Below are 21,798 nucleotides of genomic sequence, written 5' to 3' on the forward strand. Positions count from 1 at the left end.
TTTACTTGGTTTTATGAAGTTTGTTTTTTATTCAGCAGATAGCTTGATGTTGCTTTGCTATAAGAAATCACACATATTACTATATCAAGCTAAAGACTAAACAATCAAATCAATTTTTGTGTCATTTAAACTGTTGAGCTTACATTACACTATCCAACTATTTAATACTACTAAACATGTATGTTTAAGTAAACTGTAATGTCATTGAGAACATTAACTTTGAATATTTCAAAGTAATACAAAGTTTCTGGTATTATAAACTGGCATTAAAATTTGACATTGCTATATATTATACTTTGGTTGACACTCAGCTTTATCCTAGCAACAAGCTACGAATCACGCTTTTAATTCAATACTAATACATTAGCCTCTGCACCTCTTAGCTGAACCTAGCAATAACTTATTAGTATGCTATTTTAAATCACATTGCAATAAGCTTACTGACATATCGTTAATATTACTACCTTAACTTCTACGCCACCCAGCTGTTGTTAGTATTATTACATTAATATCTGCATCATATTGCAATAACCTCAGTGTCAGATCGTTAATACTATTGCATTAACCTTTACGATAATCAGTTGTTGTATAATTGTTATATTAACCTGTATATCATATAGTAATAAGCTTAAAGTCGGGTCTTTAATACTATTACATTAACCTTTATGCTACCCAGCTATTGTTACATTAACCTTCACACCACTCAATTGTTGTTTCTAATTTTAGATTAACCTGTACATCACCACATCAAACCACTTAAAGGCCCAAAACTGTTCACAACATCCATTATAACAGCTGAGTGGTGTAAAGTTTAATGTAGTAGTATGAAAGACTTCATTCTATGGTTATTGATATACTAACTGCAGTTGTATTGTGTTAAAGCTCCTGACTTCATTCCGTTTGTATATTCTCTGTTTATTTTCAGATAAACCTCTGACATATAAGACATTTTTGTAATTTTTTCCCCTATTTATTGTTGGTGCATGTCTTTATTTTTGCTTTATCAAGTGTTTCCGAGTGTCTTTCTTAAGGAGGCGTTGTAGTAATGTGTTTTTCTTCCATCTGCTCAACTTCTTCGGTATTATAAATCTTGTTTATTTTAGAAATAATACAATTTATTGTTGGGATGGTTTAATCTATAGTCGAGGTATTTACCCGTATATGTATCTGTCGTTTACTGTAAACTTCTGCGATATATGAGTTATGCGTCTTTGTAACTATGACGTCAAGAAAAGAGTTTGTTTTCTCCCATTTCCATTGTGGTCTGTATTTATGAATGTTGTTTCTTTAGTTAGTTCATGAATATTGCCTACAGTGTATGGCCACATTGCAAATGTATCAGCAACATGTTTGAGCCAAATCTTGGATATTAGAACGGTTGTTTTGAGAGTGTCGTTTTCAGATTGTCTCGTATAGATATAATTAAAGGAGGACCAAGCTTGAGCCTTGTTGTTGTTAGTTTTTATTTTCTTTTGAAAAAACGTTATGTTTACATAGAATGCTCTGAGTTTTGTTATTGTGGAGGGAGTTTCTTAATAATTCTATATTTTCAGTGGTAAAGTACTTAAGGTGGGTGAGGAGTTAGATACTTAATGGGAAAGTAGGATATGTCAAAGCTGATCATCATGTCTTGTAATATTACAGAGGTTTTCTCACAAGTTCTGTAAAGTGAGCTGAGTTATTAACACGTAAGAATGTTTTACCTGTTATTGGAGATACTACATCTGTTAAATATCTAGAGGCAGCGTGATAAATCACTGTAGTGAACCTGAGAAGGTAGACTTGTTTGTGGATGTTTGGTAAACCACACATTATTTATTCTTTGTTTCTATTGTAAGTTTTTCTGATATTTTTGAGGAATTAGTTAACGTCTGCTTTGTCTTAGTGGTTGAGTTAAACTCGATTTTCGTTTAGTGGCTATCTTCAACTAGAATTTGAAATTTGAGGGACTATTCCTCTTCATCCATCCTAGGTTGCTTACAAAGATATTCACTTTGTTTGGTGATAGATTAGATTGTAACATATCATACAAGTTGGTCCTGCTCATGGTGCATCTTTCTTAGATATATAGGTGATACACCTAAATCTGCAAATGTTGTGAAGAGAACTCGATGATAAACAAATTGTGTTGAAGTAACTAACTATTCATGTAGGTTTTTAAAATAAACTTAATATTATATACTCATTACTTAGTTGTAATTTATAAGCACATCATATATATAAATATGTGAACACCTTTTGATAATTGTTATGCATTTTATTATATAAGTGTAACGGATTTACCGTTCTACATATATTTCTTTGCCTACTTTTGTTACTGTATAGTTTTCCTTTTTACATATGACGTATATGTTGGTTCATGTAAATTCCTTTCCATTTATCTTGATGTTTGTTTGTTTTTTAATTTCGCACAAAGCTACTCGAGGGCTATTTGTGCTAGCCGTCCCTAATTTAGCAGTGTAAGACTAGAGGGAAGCCAGCTAGTCATCACCACCCACCGCCAACTCTTGGGCCACTCTTTTACCAACGAATAATGGGATTGTCCGTCACATTATAATGCTCCCACGGCTGAAAGGGCGAGCATGTTTGGCGCGACGGAGATGCGAACCCGCAACCCTCAGATTACAAGTCGCACGCCTTAACACGCTTGGCTATGCCGGGCCTATCTTGATGTTACATCACTAGCTAGGCTAGCCATTATTGCTCGATTTTGTATGGGTGATGAAATCCATGAAGAACTGATTAACTTGGTAACATACCACAGATGCCGAAATATGTAAGGCTGTAGTCAACAAATTAACCAATCAATAGGTTGACCTTTCACAAATAGTTTTCATGACAACTGATAGTGCATGCAGCATGATTAGTAGAGAAGCAGGTTTTGTAAATATGTTTACAAATTATGTTGGACATACTCTGGTTGGTTTTCACTGTATAATACACGAGAAGGCTTTGTGTACAAAAGCTGGCCTTAAGGAGCTTGAAAAAGTGATGGAAATTGTAACCAAGGTAGTTAGTTTTATTTCTGTGCATGCTTTGAAAAACGACAATTTCAGAATTTACTGAAAGAGACGAATTCAGTGTGCACAGGAATATTTATGTACGACAATGTTCGTTAGCTAAGCAGAGATTCTGTTCTTAAACGATTTGTTGAGTGTTTGGATGAAATTCGTCTGTTTTTGTCAAATGAAAAATGTTCTTGTCAAGAATTATCTGATGTTGTGTGGATTTGTAGATTGATGTTTTTTACATATTTCTCCTCACATTTAAATGATTTGAACACCAGATTGTATGAATCTGGCAAAACAATTAATGTTATGTTTTATAACATAAAAGCTTTGAAAATCAAGCTGAATTTTTAAAACGTGATGTTTACAATGGCACTTTTAAATATTTTCTAAACCTAAAATAACACATAACAGATCTTGAAATTCATGAGAAAATACACTTTTAGAACTTGAAAATGCAATTATCAAGCATCATTAATTCAACTTTTGAACAACTTTTTTAAGGTTTAATAAGTTCAGGTTTTTTCAAGAAACTCCAAAATAAATAAAATATACAGACAATGTAACGTTAAACAAACTGGATTTGGAAATGTTGCAGTGGATTGACTTAAAAAAATTTGAGATGCAACTGATTGATTTACAAAGCAGCTCAATTTGGTGGCAAAAATTTGTCGACTTAAGGGCTGAACTAGAAAATATTAAAAGAAAACAGTTAGTGGCTGGAATAATACAGAAAATGAGCTTCTGAAACTCTGGAATTATATTCCTGAAACTTTTAACAGTTTAAAAAATGTCGCGATGGCAGTATTAACAGTATTTTCATCAAAATATTTGTGCAAGTCATTATTTTCAATGATGAACTTTGTAAAGTGTAATTATAGGAATAGACTTCCTGATGAAACTAGTGCTGCATGCACAGCTCTCAAAACAACTAAGTACAAGCTTGATATAAAATATCTGTCATCGTTGGTGCAGCAGCAAAAGTCTCACTAAAGTAAAATATACTTATTTTCCTTTCCAAAGCTTATCATTTCACAAAATGCTTTCTGTTAATAGTAAATAATAATAATAAAAAAATGAATGCACGTAAATAAGTAAGAGGACTCCTTCTTTTTCCTTAAAGAAAGACCATTATCATTGTTAGTAATTCATTAATTTCATTTCTTGTGAATTACTATAGTTATTAATAACGTAACTCCTAAAGCTGTTTCACTTAAAATAATTCAGAATAATAATAAATTATAATCTGCTGCTAAAATTTACCACGAGCACGCAAGAGAATTTTTTAGAAGATTATTCCCAATTTGGGCACATACCCTAAAAAAAAATGCCATCCCTGTTCTAGAGTCTCGCGTGATTTGTATAAAAATAGTCAGCCGAGAGACAGTGGAAAAGAATATTATTGGATAGTTATAATTAAGTCTGAGAAGCCTCGTCGTCTTCTTGCAATTTGAACTGTGGTTTAAAGTAATCTGAGGAGATTCACCATGTTCTAGAGATCTAAAGTTCGTTTAATCCATCCTGAGAAGATTGACTTTGTTCTGAAACTTCATCAAGATAACTGAATAAACAGCAACTGGTTTTCTTTTGTGACGTGCAAACAAGGTCTGGTTCTAAGATTTGGATCCTAGATAAATTTTAGATAAAATAGAGGGTGGGGCGTTTATTAACTACAAACACACGTAATAGGTGAGTAATTTTAAAATATTAATTATAATATTTATTACAAAGTAATAGCTATGATTTTTTTGGACGAATAAATATTTATAAAAGAGCAAGTTCTAGGAAGATGTTAATAAAAATATAGTGTAACAGGATTATATGAAACAACAAAAATATGTTATAATAATGATACAGTTGCAAACGTTTTTCACAGGGACATCTAGTTTTTGGTTAATGTTTATTTATCTTCGTTGGGGTGGAGGGGAGAAGGAAATCTTCGATCCGAAAATAAGAACTCTTTAAGCAACAAAGAAATCACTCAGTTCTTCGCACTTTGCCTCAAGAACAGAGAAGATAAAATAAACCCAAAACTTAAACTTATATATACGTATTATAATTTATCTCGCACATATTACAATTTAAAATAACCTGAAACTGAGTTAAATTTTAATTTCAAGTTAAAACTTAATTGAATGTTGAAATGTATCACATTTATGATATTTACCAACAAGACTGATACATATAGTTTTTTTTCTTAATACAAATATATTTTAATATATAAACAATAATATAATTTGCAATAATGGTTATAATTTTTTTTTACAAATTACAAACAATATTGAGTCTTCTGTTTGGTCTGGAACTGAATATTTTATTGACAGTTCATAATAAGCAAATAAATTCTGAGTTCATATAGATATGCAACGTCATGTTTCAGCCGAAGTTAAACGATTTGTGATGTTCGGAATCTATAAATGTACGTGGTCAATAACTAAAGTTCCCAATTAATAAACGTTAACAGTTAGGTGTCATTTGGAGCTAGCTAGCTCTTCGGTTATCACGCGTAGGAACTAAAGATTAATATCAAAAACTTTTCACAGCTGGTTCCACTCTCTTACTACAACACCTCACAAACATCATGTTATGCAACGTCTTCGTAAAAATACTAACGCCCAATGTTAATCAGCCGAAGTTAAACGATTTGTGATGTTCGGAATCTATAAATGTACGTGGTCAATAACTAAAGTTCCCAATTAATAAACGTTAATCACAGTTAGGTGTCATTTGGATTTATCAGCCCGTCTAACTAACTTTTATTTCATGTAGCCCCCCAAAAATAGTTAACATATAAACAACACATTTAAACAATAGTTTGAGTTATAAAGAAATCTCATAAGTGTAGATAAGTACGAGAAATATAACAGACTGACCAACTTTCGTGATGGATAAGTATATAGATGGATTGAAAGATAAATGTATGTGTGTGTGTATACATATATATTTGAGCACCCACATCTCGCTCTCCCAATTTCTATTTCTATTATTTTTATTTCTGTTGCAATTTATTTATTTTATTTCTGTATGTGAGAATGGCGAACGGAGGATAAAACTGATAGATGGTGTATCCCCACTGCAATGTGGGTCCTACTTTTTCAGTCACCTCCAAAACCTAGAGAACATTTTATATCCCATATTATAGCCTGTATCCTGGGAATAATTCAATTGGTGCAGCGCTTTTTATTTTTCATTTTTGTTTCGGCTTGTTTTTGGTTATAATAGACTAACATTAATCACAGGTTTGGGTTTGCTGTTTTTAACACAGTCTTTCGTTTTGAGTTTGTTTTATTTCACTTAACCCTGCAGTATTAATATTCTCTTTACATATATATATATTGATAGATAACTGGTGGACGGACAGAAAGAGAAAAATCGTAGTTTTTAGGGTTTTGGTTTACAAAATACCATCTTTAAACTAATTTAACCTTTTATAAAGCTAGCATATTTTAATAATGTAACAATAAGAGGTTGTGGTGTTCTTATAACGAGCTTCTAATAATTTTGAAACTTCTACAATCGTTATGCCACGAAAATGACGAAGCGTCAACACCGTTGTGAAATTGACACTTTTCAATCATTAATTGGAGAATCTTTAAGAAGACCTTTGTTCCCCCTTTCCGTCGCTCAGTGGCAAGTCTCTTGACATGTAACATTAATAAATAAATAATTGAATATCAATATATATGTAAAAATGGCTGGTAGGGGTTAGGAATACTTTTTTTATGTAGAGGAGTGAACAACGTTTCGACCTTCTTCGGTCATCGTCAGATTCACAAAGAAAGAAAGAGGAAACTAACCAATAGCTGACCACATGTTTGAAGGAAGTTGTGTAACTGAGTGTAGGAATGTAGAGGATGTGCTCAGATGTTTGATTATATTTATTAATACAGGAACAAAAGTGTTCCTTTGTATTGGTTGTGTAACTGAGTGTAGGAATGTAGAGGATGTGCTCAGATGTTTGATTATATTTATTAATACAGGAACAAAAGTGTTCCTTTGTATTGGTTTATTTTGGGCTTGAGTTGTTGTATAAGAAAGGCTTCTTTAATTTTGCGTTTGTTTAGTTTGTTTCTTTATTTAGTATTTGGGTGTTTTCTATGGTAATGTTGTGTTTATTTGATAATGCAGTGTTCAAAAACATGTGAAGGTGACTTTTTGTGTTCTTTGAATCTGGTTTCCATTTTTCTACTTGGTTCTTCAATATAAAAGTCGTGGCAGTTATCGCATTGTATTTTATAAATAATGTTGGTGTGGTGTTTGTCAGTGTAGTTTGTACATAGTATAGACCTTAGTTTCGATACCTGTAGTGGGCACAGCACAAATAGTTTATCGTGTAGTTTTGTATTACCAAACCAGACAAGACGTTTCGTGACCTTCAATAGAAATCATTCACAGACAACATGAACAGAACAAGTCTTTAAAGAAGATATAGTAAATCTCGTACATCAAATAGCCTCCTAACTAGAGAAATCCAGCCTAATAACGAATAAAATCAGTATTCCTTTCCTTCATAAAGGCATCATATTACTAACAGATAAAATGCCCTCCTAATTTGAGTTGCTTAATAAGAATGGTCGTTTTTGTCCCTTTTACTCTCGTTTTTTATCAAATTACTCCTTTTTCTATACATTTTGTAAGACAGTGAATTAAAAGTAATGATGTTTTCAATTTATACATATACGATGTATAAATGAAAAATAGTTTTTTAAAATTATATGTGACGACAAAACTTTGCAAAGGCTAAACATTTTTGCAAGGCACTGTGTTAGATTTCATTATAAAAAGGATGGTAAAAGAGCTAATTGATCATTTCGGTGACAAGTTCATTCTACATCAACTGGTACAATTTCTATTTTTTAAATATTAACAAGCTTCTGATCACGTTAAAAATGTTCATCGATGTTTCTGTGTGAAACTAAAACCTCTAAATAATAAAGTTGTCACACATACTGAAACAATTATTCACTAAACCACAAAAAATATCAGTATTATACATACTAAAACAATTGTTGACAAAAACTTGGCCCAGCATGGCCAAGCGCGTAAGGCGTGCGACTCGTGATCCAAGGGTCGCGGGTTCACGCCCGCGTCGCGCTAAACATGCTCGCCCTCCCAGCCGTGGGGGCGTATAATGTGACGGTCAATCCCACTATTCGTTGGTAAAAGAACTGCTAAATTAGGGACGGCTAGCAGAGATAGCCCTCGAGTAGCTTTGTGCAAAATTCCAAAACAAACAAGCAAAACAGACAAAAACTTCTATGTCTATTAGTTGTTTTATGAATATTACGCAGTTACGTTACAACTGAGATTAAAATATTCCTGTAGGAGCTAAGATGGAACTGTATTTGTTTATCAGTGATGTCGAGAAAATCCACTTGTAGAGAAATATATATGCAAAAACGGCTCGTTTGGGTTGAGAAAATATTTTACATAGAAGGTCGAAACGTTGTTCGCTCTTCTATGTAAAATATTTTCTCAACCCAAACGAGCCGTTTTTGCATATGAATTTGTTTATGTTAATGAAATTCTAAGAGCGAGTGGAAACCCAATGTCCTTGAGGGTTTATCTCAAGGACATGAATGCATGTGTTCTTTCATAGAGTTATTACACCCTCTCGGTAGTCCCAATTAGGGGCAATACATCTTCCTTCACTGATCATTGTATTTATGTTTTTCCTACTACAGAACATAGGAATTAACACAACAAATTCACACTTAATCTTACTGTATTATTTTACACTATACAAGTTTATTGACACGCCTAAGTTTATTTCTCTTTCAATATTCTTTATAAATCTAAGAACTTGGTAAAATACATGTACACCACATTTAAAATGCCATTTATGAGCTTTTATATCAGAGGTAAAGGTTTGTTTGCAAGATAGTGATCACAACAACGACGTCCCCTACTTAGACGACTTTTCCAGATTTATAGTTCACGGTGGATGAACATGAATATTTAAAGTGTAACTCAATCCCAACTATCGGCTTTCTAGTTAATAACACTACAAGTCATTTTACGATGTAACATATTTACTGTTATACATTTATTTGATAACTGCATCTGTTTCAGTTTGGTGCATGTGATGTATGTTGTTCAATGCGTATTGCACAAGTCCCGCCTGTTCTCTAAATTTGTAGAAGAGTTTTGAGAGTAAGAATCAACAATAGATGGTTTACGAAAACACTAGTGTGTCTTCGAACATTCGAGACTCTCGTATTAGTGTATATAAACCAACGAACCGAGAGACAAAAAAGAATACTTTCTGGTCCCTACAGTCAGTGTATTACGAGCCTCGGAAACTATAATTGTGATAAACGCTTAATATTCAGAAAACTACAGATATTTGACAAGAAACGTTTACGGATTTTGAACTTTATAAACTTCAGTGAATTGACTTTCTACGAGAATATTAAATACTCAGTAAAAAAGTCAATTTGTAAGTGGTGTGAAGCCAGCCAAGAAAAGACAGCTAGCTTAAGCGAGATGTAACAGTATCAACTCAAAATTAATTTGCTCGTCGTGGACCTGGATCATCCATAAAATATTTAGTTCTAGACCAGATAAAAGACTCAGTATAGTTTGTAATTTTGTAAAACTCTTGCACATAAACCAATATTTGTAATAACTGCTATTATAAATTGTATTGTTAATTGTATATTAAAATATATTTGTGTTTAAAAATTGTGCAAATATCATAAATATGATGCATATCGAAATTCAATTAACTTCAAATTAAAATTAAAATTTCCGGCTATTAGAAATCGTAATACATAAAAACGATCGGTACTTGATGAAACTTTGTAAAATGAACGATAACGCCAGTGAATACTCTGCCTAAACCAGTGGTTCCCAAACTTTTTCAGCTTGTTACCCAATTTAACATGCCACATTAAGCATGTTACCCCTTTCACAAAATGTTTTCGACATTGATATATATGGCTAAATTAAACTAGAGATATATTGCACTTTATTTATTTACAATTTATTTATATAATTTATTTACACTGAATTACACTTTTAATTATTGTATTTGATCATTGTGCATTTCTAATGAATATTGCCACAGATGTCAAGAACATCAGTGGGATGGATGGAGTTGCATACTTGAAGCTAGTTTAGGAATTCTTGGCTTTGTGGTTGAAAGTGCCAGCCTGGCATCGTTTGCAACATTCAAGCGAGTCCTCTTTTTTGTTTTCATCCCCAGCACGGTTGAGATCCTCTTCTCGCACAGATACGTTGTTGAGAATGATACCAACAACTTCAAGGCTCTCTTGGACAGAGTTGGCGAGTCAGCTAGTTGTGAAATCCAAAAGGAATCTGCATTTTGGTTTTGGAATTTGACTTTCAAGGCTTCATTTGCTCGCATTGTGATCCACTCCTCCTTTGCAGGAAATCATCATCATGAATGGCCTCATCAGGTACAGAAAAGGGATGAATGATCCACTGAAGACTGGCTGTTTTTAGGTCACTCTCTGGAAAGTAGTGCTGCATGCTTGTTTCAAGCCCCTTCAAATGGTCGCTCATCTCTTTGTTGATGGTCTGTAAAAGTGATCCAGTATCATAACTATTCTCCTCAACAAACTGGTCTAGGGTGGGAAACTGAGCGATCACTCCTTTCTCCAAGCGTCGAATCCAGAGTCTCAGTTTTCCCAGAAATGCAGTCACAGTGTGATGGGCATCAATGACAGTCGTGTTTTGGCCTTGGAGTTGCAGATTATCACTGTTCAGCTCCGCAAATATGTCAGTCAAGTAACAAAGTCGAGCAAGCCACTCCTTATCAGTGAACTTGGTAGCAAAAAGAGATTCTTCTTGTTTCAGAAATTCCTGAAGAGCCGTTCGGAGCTCAATGACTCGACGTACAACCTTGCCTCGTGACAACCAGCGAACATCGGTGTGGTAGAGCCGAACTTGATACTGCTCTCCCGTTTCCTTGTACAGCTCCCTGAATATGCGCGAATTCACATCCCTGGACTTGATGAAATTGACGATTTTCAACACATCTTCAAACACTAATTTCAGATTACCAGGCAGGCTTTTTGATCCAAGAGAGTACCGATGAATGATGCAATGATCTACAGAAATTTCTGGATTTACAGCTTGTATGAGGCCCCGTAATCCACGATTACGACCCATCATCGACGGTGCTCCATCGACGGAGACCTAGATTAAAAAAGAAAAACTATTATTGATTGCGTCAGTTAGTCATTCTTACTTATCTTTTGCGTTATAATTATATGGTTTTAATTTAATTTAATTTATTTTGGTACTTTAGTATTTCAGTACGACAGGCACGATACTTTTTTGTGAATTATGTATAAAATATTAGCTACACTACAGCTACTTGTACAATAAATAAAACTATATGACTATATGCCATGTAATTCATTGTATTTATACTAATCTAGACTTTATATAAACATCTCTCCCTACCTGTTAAACGCTGTTCCAATCCAATCCATTCGTGGTAAAGAAACTGTTGATGATATTGAAGATATCTTCTCCCTTCGTGGTTGTCAGCAGATCTTCGCATAATAGGAACTCTTCTTTGATCTTATCCTGGTGGACGTAACGAACGAACCCAAGGAGAACAGCACAACTGGCTATGTCACACGATTCATCAAATTGCAAGGAGAATTTGCTATATGAGCTTTCCTTGATCTCTGTTGTAACTTGGGACAGAATATCTGATGCCATGTCATCGACTCGTCGGCGGATTGTGTTGTTTGATAGAGATATGACACTCGCTTGATCCTCCCCACATACCTTGCTTACCATCTCGTATGCACGAGGCATAATCAGATTCTCTGCAATGGTGTGGCATTTTTGTTGTTCGGCAACTTTATATGCAACAAAGTAAGATGCTTCGACCGCAGCTTGAAGCTTTTGGGCTTGAATTCCAGATGAACCGAACTGGATATTCTTCAGTGCTACAGCCCGGCGCTGAAAATAAGCCTGATCCTCATTTTGAAGATTTGGATGGCACTTCTGGAGGTGAGCTGAGAGTTTTGATGGCTTGAGGCTTTCATTTGTCAACACTTTGTGACATACTACACATTGTGGCCGATCCTCTCCACCAGAAGGTAAATTCACAAAGCCATAGCGAAGAAAGGCGTCAGAGTAGGTGCGCTTTTTAGACATTTTATTGTTTAATCTGCAGAAAAAGAAAAACTGCATAAAAAAGTGTGAACAATGTGAACTTATTATTTATTTTTTCATGGTATTCTAGATAGCATTAAAAGAGCTTATTCAGCATAGGAATGATGTAATAGTAGGTAAATACTAACTATACTGCACAGGGCAGTACACATACATACCAGGTTTTGTCTACCTCAGCTGATGCTCACATAGAAACTGACAGTGTGAAATAGAGGCAACCTCAGGCAGTGAGTGACGCGTACTGGACACGTCGATGAGTCATCAGGGTTACTGAATGACTTGTGTTCTGAAGCATACTTGTCAAAATACTTTTAGGTTACCACACACTTAGATACATATTTTTTCTTTTCTACTACTGTATATTAGTTTTTGATGTTTATTGTTATTTGGTTTAACTTTATTACATATTTAAAATAGGTTTAATTTACAACCTTACATACTAAGACTAAGTTAACATTAATCCTAATACCAGCTACCTCAATGTTTTCTTGATTTTCAGAATTTTATCTTTTTTTCTGTCACCCCTCCATTACCCCCGATAAATTGTTAAATTACCCCCAGTTTGGAAACCACTGGCCTAAACAATCTATCATAAAAAAAAAGATAGGTACAGTTATAACTTTATTAATGTTAGAACCATGTGTCAATAACCATTTAAATACTACAAATAACAAAATCTAAATCTACCTACCCAATTTTTTCACTGGCGTTATCAATTTTAAAATAATTGATAAAGAAGTATTAAAATAAAAGAAACAACGTATGTGACAAACCCATGCCAACATGTGAATTATTTACTCCGTGTAAACAAATCCTTTTCAACAGTCGGTTATTGCGAGTATTTTTCTTCATAACTAATTTATTAGCTACCTTGTACTAACTGGAAGTTCTTCGCTGGCACAGCAGTAAGTCTACGGATTTACAACGTTAAAATCAGATGTTCGATTCCTTGTAGTGGACTCAGCTGATAACCCGATGTGGCTTTGCTATAAGAAAATACAAACATACTATCGATAAATTATAATTAAATTACATATATTATGTTATAAAAAATACTAAGTACTATAGCAACTTTCTATCTTTACAAGACACTTAAATTGATTAATACTAACTTTTATATACTTACCTAAGTTGTTTGTTTGTAACAATTTGCGGACGTATCCAAGAGTTATTTGTTAACACTACCTTCTTTGCCTTTATTTACGTTTTTATGCCGACCATGATTAGTAATTCTCAGAAAAAGAGCAAATGATTCTGCCAACATGTTGTATACATCGTTTACCTGAGCTTTTATGATAGGTATATTTTCTATTAAAGATTAAAAAATACTATAACATAATCAAAAAATATTTTTAAAGGTTAAACTAAATCTGGCCTAAACATTTGGTGTCTCATTTGAAAACCTGCTCAAGATTTAAGGAAATTTTTTTCAAACTAAAAGCATGCTAAAAAATGTTAAACAAATTAGTTGTTTTGGTTTATTCAATATTTTTATAACTCAAAATTATATTACTGTAGGATTTAATATTATTATTATCATTATTATAAATTTTAAAACAAAAAATGCACATTTTGATCAGATGAAATGACCTGGTATAGTTACTGATGTTGATCAATTAAAAATGGTTATTCGTCAAAGTGACCAATTTTTTAAAAATTAAAAAGGATGACGTTTCGAGCTAGCGCTCTCTGTCAGATAGTAGTTTACAACAAAGGTACATCCATAGACTTGAAAACATTTCGTGCCAAGTATTTGTAAGAGATTTACGATTATACGTTTATCTCAATTGCTACTACGTGTGTTTCAGTTCGATGCATGTGACGTATATTGTTAGATGTGTATTACGCAAGTACCGCCTGTTTTCTAAATTTGTAAAAGATTCTTGAGAGTAGGATCAACAATATTTGTTTTACATAAACGCTAGTGTGTTCGAACTTTATTTAACGTTCTACAAACCCACCTTAATTAACTTATATAAACCAACCTACCATGAAACAGTAAGATTATTATTGGTCAGTTACAGTCAGTGTGCTATAGGCCGCGGAAGCTATAACTGTGATTAAAAAAAAAAACGCTTATTAACCGGAAAACTATAGAAGTTGTCTTGGAACGACTATAGATTTTGAACATTAAAAACCGTTGAACTTCAGTGAATGACTTCATAAGTTATTATTTCTACGAGGACATTAAATATCTTCCTCGTGAGAAGTGAGCTTGTAAGCTGTGTGAGAAACAAGCTAATTAGCTTAGGCGAGGTGTAACAATAACCTTTATGTATAAATCATAAATTGTAATAACTATTTGTAATATCCGTTTTCATAAACTGTATTGTTGTTTGTGCATTAAAATATAGTTGTGTTAAAAAAGAAAACTGTTGGCAAATAACATAAATTTGATATGTATCGAAATTCAAATAAATACTGAATTGAAATTTCCGGTTATTTGGAATGGTAATGCCACCGATAAAACAGCGGTAAGTCTATGGATTTACAACGCTAAAATCAGTGGTTCGATTCCCCTCGGTGGGTTCCGCAGATAGCCCGATGTGGCTTTGCTATATGATAGCAAATTTTGGTATGAAACCATCCCACTTCAAGCGTCATTTTGAAACCATAAAAAACACCAAACGAAACCTATCGAATTTTTCGAATTAAAACGGAGTGTCATTCAACTTCCCAGAATGTAATGCGAAGTGTGGCAGAGTATGATAATGCAAAATCCGCGGAAGTCTCGTTTATAGTGTCATATTTAATTAAATTTTCGACTTTTTCTCAGCTTTGTGAAGAGATGAAGAGTGAATACAATCAACTGTTTCATACTGAAGTACACTGGCTTTGACAGGGAAAATCCTCAATCGTCCATTTGAGTTGCGAGAAGAACTTCAAGTCTGTTTGAACGAAATTTTCAATATGCAAGATCATATATGCATGACTGGGGTTGTCTTTGCAAATTACCATATCTTGCAGATATATTTGCTCATTTGAATAACCTAAATTTATCCTTACAAGGCAAGCTTATATTAGTATTCCATGTGCAAGAAAAAGTGAACATGATAACAGCAAAGCTGGAGCAATGGAGTATATGCTTTGATCGTGGTGAGTTGGAATCATTTCCTTGTCTGAACGTACTGGTTATGAGCTCATCTGAAGAACTCGCTAAAGATATTTTGAACATTATGAAGAGACACATGAAAGACTTAATAAAAGATCTTCATAAGTACTTTTCCAAACTGGATGGTTGCTGAGAGTAGATAAGGAATCACTTTTTCATCACTTTGCAGACATTACCAAATAACACATTTGTAAGAAGAACTGCTGTTGAAGATCGTTTCTGATGGCTTCTTGAAACAAAAGTTTGTTGAACAAAAGTCACTTACATCATTTTGGTTAGTATTTGATGGACAGTACCCAACCTTAAGGTATCTTTTTGCCCTTTCAGGCGACATACACGTATGAGTTTGGATCCTTGGCACTGGTTAACATCAAAACTAAAAAAAAACGAATCGTCTTATTGACGTAGAACCTCATCTTCGTCATAAACTAAGTGATATCGAGCTGAATATTTCTTTACAGCTGATTTATAGTAACAGTTTCATTGAGGTAATTATTTTCAAGGATACATTTTTTAAAAACCGATATTTGTTTATTATTACTTTTAGCATGAATTCTGATGTTTTAATTTTGTTACAACATTGTCATTTTGAGTTTAGAAATAAATATTACATTTACTCCAGTGTCATGAAATTTTCTTTTCAAATAAATGTGTTTAAATAATAAAAAAAGAGGATTGCTTTAAAGAAAAATATTAAATAAAGCATAAATAATGGTACAGGTGACACACCTATATGGCAAAAATTATAAATTGAGACAAATGTTAATTTACGTTTTTGGATGTTTTAATCAATAACAATATGGATAAATTGAAAACAATCATTTATCACAAACTTTTTTTTGTAATCATTCTGTCACATCAACAACTTGTCACACTAAATCTCAAAAACCACTGCTTTTTACTCTTATGTGGATAGGATACTAAAATAATGTTGTAAACAGGACATATTAATGATCAGTTATTATTAATTAAGCACCTAACTGTAGAAAGAGATTTTAATCCTGCTGTTATTGACAGAGTTGTTAAGAAACTAAGAAACAGGGACAAAATATTAAGTTAAAATTATCTGATTAAAAAAAAGTAAAAATAAAAGAATGTTTAGTACTGTAGCCAATACCAGGCTTAGCCTGTCAAATAACGAATAATTAAAAAAAATATATGAACATTTTTCGATTGTACAAACCAATAAATAAAGTTAACCAGTTCCTTAATACAATAAAAGGTAAAATTGATTTTATGGAAAGATTTGGTACATATAAAAATATGTGAATTTGAAGTAGATTACATAGGATAAACCAGTAAAAATTTAAAATTAATGAACACAAATGTTAAACTATTTCTATTTCGCTTTCAGTAAAACTTATCAGTGAAATTTAAACATACAATTCAATGGGAAAACTGTTATATTAGCACAACCTGGAAATTTAATTAGTATGAATATACACGAATCTACTGAGATAATTAAATTTAAAGAAGTAAATTTAAATTATTAAATAAGGATAAAGGACCTGATAGAAATGTTGTTAGTAGATGGCATTAAATTCTTTAATATGCAAATTATTCTTCTGGTAATTGTATAAATAAGGGCTATATGTTGCAAAGCATTACACTTCTGAAGATGATGCATTGATCTTGATCAAAACTTGTAATGTATTAAAGTGTTTTCCTTCCTTATTGGGTTTTTATTTATTTTGATCACTTATAGTAAGTTATTGGCATTATGTTGTACTTCGAAGACTGGAAACTGTTTTAAGTTTAGAATTGTATATTAAATTTTTTTTTTTTTTAAACATTGAACATTACTTTAGTGCCAAGTTGTTTCACAAGTTATCCAAACCTTGATATATATGAAAACAGACACAGCAAATTTGTTGTAAACTAACTTAATTCTAAGGAAATGAATGCAAAAAGCTGCAGAATACTGAGGACTGGTACTTTGTTTTATGTGGCCACCCAAGTGCAAAGTTTTAATATAGTAAACCTACAGTTTTTTGTATATGGAATATAAAGAGGACAGGGTGCTGAAAAAAAAAAAAGAGTACAGAACTGATCAAAACCAATTATGCTATATTACATAAAAGATACATTTACTGAAAGTCTTTTTAGGGAACCCTTATGATAAGAGATTCCCTCCCCCTCCATCACTAGTATATAGTGGAACTTAAATAAACATGGTAGGTTTTGTTAATGGTTTTTTTTTCTATTTCACAAGACATGTAGTTTGACTTTATATTATTAATTCAAGAAAATAGAAATTAATATATTGTGTTAAGTTATATAATGTCAAGTAATCCTTATCAACATTCTGATATGTTGTGACATAACTAGAAGTTGATGAAAAATTACATAATATAATGCAGTTGGTGTAAAGTAGTTCAATAACATTAGTGTCTAGACCTTAACTGTGTATATTGTATCTTAGTTGGTCTGAAAAGTGCAGGTGCTGGATAAAATATCTCTTCAGCACTGAAATTGACAGATATAGTGTTTTATGTATTATTATATGTTCTTTCTTAAGTTCTTAGTAATATTCATACAAATATAATATTAAAAGAAGAGAAAAACATCATGTGTCAAAACAAACAATAAGTCAGGAGTAAACCAGTAGATTAACATTAAAAAAAATTCAGTTATGACATTATCCAAAAACAGAAAAAACTACCTACAAATAACTAATTTTCCATAATATTATACTTTATACATATATAAACAATAAAGAATTTATTTACAATTTGTCAGCCAGACTGCTGTAATACTAATATGGAGATAAAAATAGTTGTTATTTAGGTGTAAAATTTGCACTTCATGTTTTCAGTCTTATGTTATCTTGATGTTTCTTCTTAAGACTGAAAAAATCTGAAATATTTTGGACATGTACAACTGACTCCTTATTTGTGCTTAATACAAGCTAGCATTTGTAGGTGAGGAGCTGCAGTTTTTCTTTGTTAAATACAACAGCAATGGCTAATATGTCATAGGTGGAATGCTATTAAATAACCCCACAGGGTCTTCTCTACTTACAAGATCACACCATGCTCATATCTTTATGCTGAGAGAACACTGCCACCTATATTGGGGGGATATATAACATGATACTACCACTCTTTTTAAATTGATTTAACCTCTACCCTCAGATATTAATTATCAACTTCTAGTACAAACCCAACTGTCCAGATATATATTCATTATAAAGAGCTTGAACTAACCACCCTATCTCAGAAGATATCTGTGATGAATAGCTAATAATAACCTCACTGTTCTTACAATAATGTAATATGGGGAAAATGGATGACTGTCTGTCAGTGTTGCACTTTGATAAGCCACTTTTTTCACACAGTCAACTCCATTTCTTGGAAGATTCAAAATATTGAAAATGTTTGCAATGTAAACAACTTTTCAACTATAAATTTGAAAGTGTTTTATTCTGTGAATTCAAATGCCACAACTCTGTGTTTTGTTGATCTGTCTATCCATTGCATATAAATATGAAGAAGAGAAGAAAACAATTATATGTATGGGCAATAAGGTCTACAAAGAGCAACTCTTAGAGTTAATTTTTATGTGTTACTAAAATTTAATAAATCTAACAAAAAATATGTTTTATCTCATGCAGTATTTGTAAATCGTAGTTTTTCATGTAATGCTGCAGCATCAAAATAATTTTTAAAGCCAACTTGCAAAAATTAAGATTATTAATTGAAGTATTACAAGAGGGATGAATATGAATAAAGATTTCATAAAATATGTAAAGGATTTTCATGTAATAAGATTAGTGGAAACATGGGTCCTGAAAAACAATAAAGAGACAAATGCCTAAAATGTTTACATGGAACAAGTGCCCAGAATAAAAGATGAAAAAAAACTCAAAAGCCTCAAGATAAATTTTCCAAAAAGAAGAAGCAGTGAAAAATCAGTAGTAGTAGATGAATAATAAAAAAAACAGAAGTTACTGGTAGTTTATAATAAATGAAATGAAGCAGTTGGAAAAGGAGATTACAGTAGAAACATAGGAAATTTTGCACATAATAATTGATTACTTCAAGGTTAAAACAGTGGAAAAGGAACATTGCCAGAAGATGGAAAACTTGAAGAAGTGGTGAATAAAGTCAAATAAAATATTCACAGAAAAAGAAGGGAAATAACTAAAGGAATAAGATGCATAAAGGGACTGTAATTCATCAGAGGAAGATAAAATATAATGATGGCCTGGGCTATTCTTAACAATTGGGCAAACAAGCAAACACTGAAGTTTCAAGTTGGAAAAAGAATTTAACTTAACCAAGAATCAATACATGTAACAATAAAGGTAAATCAAAATTGAGGAAATAAGACAAGGAAAGAAAAAATATATATTAGGTGAGTTGATGGAATTAGAAGATTTAGAGAAAACTGAGAGAAATGGATGAGAAACAAGTTGAAGAGACAGATTAGAGTGAAAGATAAAAATAAAATGAGAATTGAATATGCAATATATTAATGTTAGGAAGGATGAATAGAAAATACAAGAACAGATGATGGGATAAAAAATGTAGAAAACAGAAGAAAGACTTAGATATAAATTAAAACAAATGAGAAAAGCAAAGAAATGCAGTTGTTTTGTTAGCAGAGCCACACAATGACTTAAGTGCTGTGACTACAATTAAAACAAACAAGAAAGACAAAGGAATAGGGTTGTTTTGTTATATGCAATGACACACAATGATATTTGTGCTATAACCACAGGAACTGAACCCAAATATTTAGCATTATAAGCCCTCAAACCTACCACTAAACTACTGGTTAGATACAGAAATATAGATGAGAGATAATACAAATAAGATATATATAAGGAATAATAATGATGGCAAAAGAAAAAGAACCAAGACAGTGAACACAGAGAAAGATGTATGGAAACTGATAAATAAGGACAGGGAAAAAAAACAGAAAAAAATAGTAATGGTTCAGTGAGAGGAATATTTCACTGGATTATTTACAGGAAACAGAAAGGAACAGCCATATGACACAAAAGAAAAATGAGAGGAGAAAATATAAATGGAAGTGAAAGGTAAAAAAATACTAAGGCATTAGGAATAGGTGACATTCAAAATGAATCATGGAAAATTGTTGTGTTTCAAAATTTTATGCCAAATTACACAAGCTATCTGTGCATAGTCATCCCCAATTTTAAATTAATAAACTTGCAGGAAAGCAGCTGTTCAGTAGTACTCACCATTAATTCTTAACTAATAAAATAGTGGGATTTTACCATAATTCTTATAGCCTAGCCATAGCTCCAAAGTGTAGCACCAAGTTGTGAACCATGAATTATCTCATTTACACTCTGGGCATGGTAAGTGACATATTCAGTCCAGGAAACAAATGTAAGAAGGAGAATGTGTACAGGACTGAATAAAAGTAATTAATATATTTTGTAGAGGTGAGGTTCCAATGGGTTATTTAATTTACAAAGCAGGGAACTGGAACCAGGCAGAAGACTGTAGTGAAGTTCCACTCTTAGCATATAAATACAAGATATATAAAGTGACATGAGATAAGTAAAAATAAAACTTCTACGACAGGATGTTAAATTCCCAAAATACAGAATATTTGACAATACTAATATACTTATAAAGAGAGTGTTGAAAATGAATCAATTTTTTTGAGAAAAACATTATACTTGATATGCTATTTTATCTACCATAGCTCTGTACAGTGTCATATGATTTAACCAAACTCATAACCACCATAAAATATTCGAAATAAATTTAGATTATCCCTTATTTTGTTCTAGTATTACTGCAACTTGTAACAGACAATCACAATTGTTTATTCTAAATAGATTTAAGGTTGTAAGAGTATATATCTATTTATACTTTATTATTTTATTGCCCTTGGAACCACATCTAAGTAGCAATCCCATCACATAAGTTGTAAATCATGCAGCAAACAGCTGCAATTCATGTTACTGTCTTGAATTATGTAAAACACAAGCTGTTTGCAGCATACTTCATCAAGAACGTTTATTTATTTTTCATTAACTTACCTAATATAACCTAACAATTTTTTATTTATTTTTACCTTTCACTTACTTTTATAATAATAATAAATAATGAAAAACAAAAAGTACAGTAATTACCTGGATATTTACATTTACTGTCAATGAAATGTAAGCCTACATTTGTTTTTAAACTAATGATTTAAAATACTAAAAAATATTTATTTAATTAAATACTGCATTTAAGAACACACAGTAATAACATGCAAGAAGCAAACAGTGTCCTCTAACTTTCATAATTTTTCTGGCTTTCTAACTACAAGATAAGAGCCTTTAAGCTTGTTGATGTGATTCCTGTAAGAATAAGTTTGAAACTGAACAACTAAATACACAATTCTATATACAGAAATCATTGTAATATAATGTGTTATTTAACAGATTAAAACTTTAGCTTTCTACTGGTTATACATAATAAATATATAGAATGCCACAGAGAACTACTGGCAGTTTGTGAACGAGAGGATGTGACAGATTGGCATATGAAA

At 32.2% G+C, this 21,798-nt stretch overlaps 1 long non-coding RNA gene across 2 annotated transcripts in view; it reads left to right on the top strand.

The window, feature by feature from the left end:
• The window catches only part of LOC143244782 (uncharacterized), a 49,882-nt gene that overhangs the window by 26,272 nt on the left and 1,812 nt on the right, over positions 1-21,798 (top strand). Inside the window, exon 2 of one of the 2 annotated variants that reach the window (XR_013025320.1) lies at positions 14,944-15,891. The exons of the other annotated variant lie outside the window; for it this stretch is intronic. This is a non-coding gene — a long non-coding RNA (uncharacterized LOC143244782). Of the gene's footprint in view, positions 1-14,943; positions 15,892-21,798 lie in introns of those variants that run through there. 2 annotated transcript variants of the gene reach the window in all.

This window comes from Tachypleus tridentatus, chromosome 2 (genome assembly GCF_004210375.1).
Source record: "Tachypleus tridentatus isolate NWPU-2018 chromosome 2, ASM421037v1, whole genome shotgun sequence".
NCBI lineage: Eukaryota > Metazoa > Arthropoda > Merostomata > Xiphosura > Limulidae > Tachypleus > Tachypleus tridentatus.